We start from the raw sequence: 6,016 nt of genomic DNA, 5'->3' as shown, positions 1-6,016 counted from the left end.
ATAGCTACCCAAAACCGTCCCTGTCTTCATTCCCAGCCTCGATTACGTTCCGATCTACTACACGGGTGCCATGAAATCCTTCAAAGGAAGCAGTCCTGGGGCGCCTGGGTGGCTCAGTCGGTTCCGCGTCCGACTCTTGACTTCGGCCCAGGTCATGATCTCAGGGTCACAGGATCGAGCCCCATGTTGGGATCTGCACTGCGTATGGAGCCTGCTTCAGATTCTCTCTCTCTCTCTCTCTCTCTCTCTCTCCCTCCCCCTCTCTCTCTCCTCTGCTCACACACACACTCTGTCTCTCTCTCAAAAAATAAAAAGAAAAGAAAGCAGTTTCGTGTCTTACCCTGGACGCGTGATGCTTGCTGGAGCTGAGAAGTATTTAAATATTTACCTTCTCGTTGTATCCGCTTAACCCAACCTCGTTTAGCTACAGGTACTGATATCAACACCGATAGGCTTATTCTGCGTCTACCTCTTAGGTGATGCTAAGCACCCCACAAATACGTTCCCCTCCTCCCCACCTCCAAAGTCCCAGAGTGTCTCACAACTGAGCTCACTTAAGACGCTCCTTTCCTTGGTGCAGCTGCTACCAGAGACTTTAAGGTCTCGGGTTTTTTTGCCATTTCTAAGTTGAAAACAAGAATACGTTGTATGCCACGGCATAATTATACCACGAAATCACAGCATCCTTCTTTCCTACTTGGCCTAAGCTTCAAGGTAAAGGGAAGGGAAAAGGTCACAGGGCAGACGATAGCTACTTTCAAGCTGGGTAGGAAAACGAAACGAATTCCTAAGGCGCTATCTTTGCAGCCCCTGCTTAGGTCAGGGTTTGCAAGCTTTGACCTTTAAGGGTCTTTTGTTCCTTCCTGACCTCATTGTTGGAGATTCACCCACGTCCGCAGGTACAGGCCATGTTCCTATGGCCAAACACTGGGGTTCCCTGCAGGCAGGGGAAATGAAACAAAACACGTATAGATGTAATACTTTCCTCCACAAGTAAGTTTTGTAAAGCAAGCGCTGTTTCAGTCATACCCCCTCCTTTAAGAAGTATAAAATTTAAGGGCGCCCGGCTGGCTCAGTCAGTAGAGCATCAGACTCTTGACCCCAGGGTCATGAGTTCAAAGCCACACATCGGGTGTGGAGCCTACTTAAAAAAAAAAAAAAAAAAAAAAGAATTATAAAATTTAGAGACAGGTGGATAGAAATAGGCCTTGAGGCAAAATCAGCTTCCTTATCCAACCTACGGTGTTTGGTCTGTTTCATCTAAACACCCCGTCTTCGCCAGCTCGGGCTGCTATGATAAAATACCATAGATGGGGTGGTTCGAGGGGCTGGAAAGTCCAAGCTCAAGGTGCTGGCGGATTCCATTCCCAGCGCGAGCCCTCTTCCTGGGTTTGTAGAGAGCAGCCTTTTTTGTTTTTTAAGTTTATTTTTATTATTTTTATTTTTTTTTAAGTTTATTTTGAGAGCGAGGGTGAGCAAGCACCAGGGAGGGGCAGAGAGAGAGGGAGAGAGAATCCCAAGCGGGCTCCGCACTGTCAGCGCAGAGCCGGACTTGGGGCTCAGACCCACGAACAGCAAGGTCACGACCTGAGCCCAAACAAAGAGTCGGACGCTTAACCGACTGAGCCCCCCCGCCCCGGGCGCCCCGAGAGCAGCCTTCTTGCTATATCCTCACGCGGAGTGGAGGGGGTACTCTGCTCTCTTCTTATCAGGGCACAAATTTCATCATGAGGACCCCACCCTCCTGACATCATCTACACCGAATTATCTCCCAAAGGCCGATCCCCAAATATCATCACATTGAGGGGTAGGGTTTCAACATATGAATTGGAGAGGGGGGGAATTGGGAGGGTGGGCAATGGGTACATTGAGTCCATGGCCCTGAGTTGCACTGTTCTCTTATAAAGAGTCTGAATCATTCACTGACGTGGCTTCAGACACTAAGAGACTGATCCTGAACAAACGTATGTGGGTGCCCGAGCCTCCTGCCCCAGTATTTCAAGTCCAAGGGCTGCTCTGACCCCAAGGGGAAGATCTTTTGTTAACAAATACACTTACTCTGCTCCAGCTTCTTTCTACCCCCTCCCCTACCTCTTGTAAACAAAGAAACGCCAACAGCAAAAGAAACCCCACAAATGAAAATTTTCACCACGATTGCATGCTCCAGTTGTAATTTTCGCTAAAAGACTCACTTTTTCTGTCCTTAGGCCCTGATTTTATTTAAAATTGTTCTTTCCATCAAACACTTAAGGTTGTTGATTTACTACTCGAAAAGGGCTCCCGGTTTCTATCTAACAGCCTTCTTTGTGGTTGTTTGTTTAAGTCAAGGCAGTTTCTCCTTAGGCTTAATTTTAAGACCTGCAGGTAACGTAGAAAGGGCGCCTAGTATCTGAATCACCTTGGCGGGGCGCCTGGGTGGCTCAGTCGGTTAAGCATCCTACTTTGGCTCAGGTCACGATCTCGCGGTTCGTGGGTTCGAGCCTCGTGTCGGGAGCCGTGCTGCGTGGAGCCTGCTTGGGATTCTCTCTCTCCCTTTCTCTCTGCCCCTCCCCTGCTCGTGTTCTCTTTCCTCTCTTTCTCTCTCTCTCAAAATAAGCCAACTCAGCTGCCTGTTAGCTGTTACCATTGAAAATCAAGGCAAATACCACGTTTTCACCACGATAATACCCCGATTTGAGCCATCGCTTTTGTCAGCCCCGTGTGCTTCATTGTGCAGCACTGTTGCATTTTATCCTTTTCTATAAATTTCTCCAACTGATTGATTTCATTGTCATCAGAAACTCTTGGCTACTTCTGCCCTCAATACATTGAGAAAAATTTACCTATTACCTGACTTTTTGCCTCACGGTTCCTTCCGGACTCCTCGAGTCTCGGAGAAACGACTCCTTTGTATTTTGAAAAATGGCACATAACAGGCTTGCGGTTAAGGAACAGGCAGAAGTGGGGCAAGCTGCCGGGGTTTTGATAACATGGGAAAAATCCAGAAGAGGTGCGTGGCTTTGGTAATTTTTCCCCTTATACAATAACACTCTACCATGTACTTGTTTGGAGAAAGACATTGTCACCAATTTTAACACATGTGATGGAGCATGCCACAGGATAATTTTGAGACTTGAGAACGCAAGAGACGAGGCAGCGTGCTGGCCACACGCCACAGAGGCGGTAGCAAAATGCAGGTGACCGTCTTACTGCGTAAGCAGCTCATCACGCAGTCGCTTCTAACGAGCTCACAACTTATTTTTTTAATGTGTATTTCCTTATTTGGAGAGAGAGAGAGAGTGCATGTGCCCGTGTGGGCGAGCAGGGGAGGGGCAGAGAGAGAGAGTGAGAGAGAGAGAGAGAGAATCCCAAGCAGGCTCTGGACTGTCAGCACAGAGCCCTACACGGGGCTCGAGATCATGACCTGAGCTGGAATCAAGGGTCGGAAGCCCAACCCACGGAGCCACCCAGGCGTCCCACACCTTCTGTTTTATTTCCGGCTTACATGGCTGTCTTCACTTGTCAAAAATCATTTTCCCTCACCAGGGTCATCTATAAAATAGTAAGTAAAACACAGGAGATCCGTCCCATTTCCCCCAGCTGCGTGTGCTATCTTAGCAAGCAATCGCTTGAGAGATTTCCGTACGCAAAGACTCCAATGAGGAGATTTGGAGCAGAGGCAAGATAGTTTGATGGCATCGGCAATCTCTTGACCCACTGAGGCAGGACGCATGCCTCAAAACCATCAAAACAGTAGAAAACCCAGTCTGAAAACAGTTTTGGGGTCGCGTCAACCCTAAGAGCCCTATCGGTGCCTGACTCGTCCCGTGCCCTGATGGCAGATAGGGTTAGCCTGAGGCATAGGGATCAGGCCAAAGGAGGTATAACGAATCAGCACGTGAGTTAAAAACAGCAACAAACAAAGAGTGCTTTCTGTATTACAGTTGTGGGGACCTAGCCATACCTTCCCTTGAGCTTCTCCAAAATTAGTTGGCATTCCGTCGATACAGTTCAAGATTCTGAACTTCAGAGACTCCGTTATCTATTCTAGACATACGCTAATCATCTTGGAACCGTGCTCAGTGAGAGAGCAAACCGAGCAGGTCTGGAAACAATCACAGTCTGCCTTCTATCTGAGAACGCCCAGATGTTTGCCAGATGCAGGCTTCTCTGGTAGGTGTTACCATAAGAAGGGGGTTCCAGCCAGGGTGCTGTCAGCACTGAAGAGGCCTGTCATACGCCTTTCACAGCGGTGGAGAAATCAGCCGTTTCCACCAGATTGGAAACAAGGACCATATGGCATTTCTTTTTAAAGGATGTCACTAAGGTATCTTTCAAGGTTACCAAGTGATTCCCCCCCACCTCCCTTTGAATAATAGACAGTTGCTAATTCTGTCATCTGGGATGTTGGGAGGTAAAAGTTTTCTTTCTGAGGTTCATATTTACTGAACTCCACGGTGTATAACAAAGCTCGGTGCTTATGGATCCTACCGGTAGAACTGTTGGAGGCTTTGGCCACAACATGGAAGAGAAGGCAAACGATCATTAAGACCGAGAAAACAAACATGGGAAGATCTCTTCCCTAACATTGGACTTTTCGTTTCAAGTCCCCCGCTCAGTGCTAATAATGTCTTAACGATTCTAAGAGAAGACTGGAGCAGGGCTACATCTCCAAGCGCTAGCAAATCTTCCGGTGTTCCCGTATTACACACAGTCGCGCACGTGCGCACACAGGCAGGCACACGCATAGGCGTGCACATAGCCTCAGGGGACCACAAACTCAAACGCTGTGCCTGCAGAAAATGTAAACTAATCAACCCTAGGGACACGAGTAAGCTAAGGAATCTGTAATCAGTCTCAGACAGTGTTTCTCAGTGAAGTCCTTGGACCACTTGCATTAGAAAATCGTGGGGTGTTTGTCCAAAGTTATCCACGTTCTGGTATCTACATACTGATATGTACATCACCGATATTCTGGAAAGGTACGATCCAGGTCCTCTGTGGTGAGGCCCGTGGATACTACGTGATTCAAGGTCCACCTGTAGGGCGCCTGGGCGGCTGAGTAGGTGAAGTGTCCGACTTCGGCTCAGGTCACGGTCTCGCAGTTCGTGAGTTCAAGCCCCGTGTCGGGCTCGGCACCGACAGCGTGGAGCCAGCTTGGATTCTCTCTCTCTCTCTCTCTCTCTGCTCCTGTCCCACTTGTGTTCCTCCTCTCTCTCAAAATAAATGAACTTTAAGAAACTGCCCACCTGTCGTAGAAGAACCATTGCCCTGGCACAACCCTAAATGCTATTTCATTCGAGTGAACTTGGGACCCCAGTGTGGTCTTGAAATTCACTTCTTGTCTCCTCTATTTTTACCAAAGGAACCCAAGACCTTTGTCATAAATTTACTCGCTCAGGGTACACCAAGAATTCCAAAGTGGCTGTAGTTCAGAAAAAAAGTCTTCCAGACAGAACAGCTTGACGGTGGAATATAATCCATAGCTACTCTTGCTGAAATGTGAAAGTGACCCCAGGGACTGATGGGTTTGCAGAAGGTCTGCTTTTTTCATTAATTGTCCCCTAAAGTATAAATTCCTAGTGCTTTTCATTGGGCTTAGCAATTTCTAGCTGGTAGATAAAACTCTTCTCCCAAACCCTGAAGCTGCAAATCTCAAAGACATTTCTTCTTCCTGAAGTCCTTAGCTCCCACGTTCAAGAGCCAGAAAAAGCTTGCTTGCTTTATTCTTATTTTTTAGCTTTATTTAGTTATTTTTTTTTTACTGCTTATTTATGTTTTACTGGTTATTTTTGAGAGAAAGAGAGAGAGAGAGCAGGAGACAGAGGATCTGAATGGGGCCCTGCACTGAGAGCGGAGAGCCTGACGTGAGGTTCGAACCCACGGACCGCAAGATCACCACCTGAGCCCAAGTTGGATGCTTGAGCGACTGAGCCACCCAGGCACCTTAGCTTACTCTACTTTTTAAATATTTCGTTCACGTATTTCGTTTCAGCTTTACATCTCGAGACCATAGTTTTGATGTCCATCATTTTAT

This window comes from Lynx canadensis, chromosome X, assembly GCF_007474595.2.
Source record: "Lynx canadensis isolate LIC74 chromosome X, mLynCan4.pri.v2, whole genome shotgun sequence".
Taxonomy (NCBI): Eukaryota; Metazoa; Chordata; class Mammalia; order Carnivora; family Felidae; genus Lynx; species Lynx canadensis.
Note: the sequence above shows the minus strand (reverse complement) of the source record.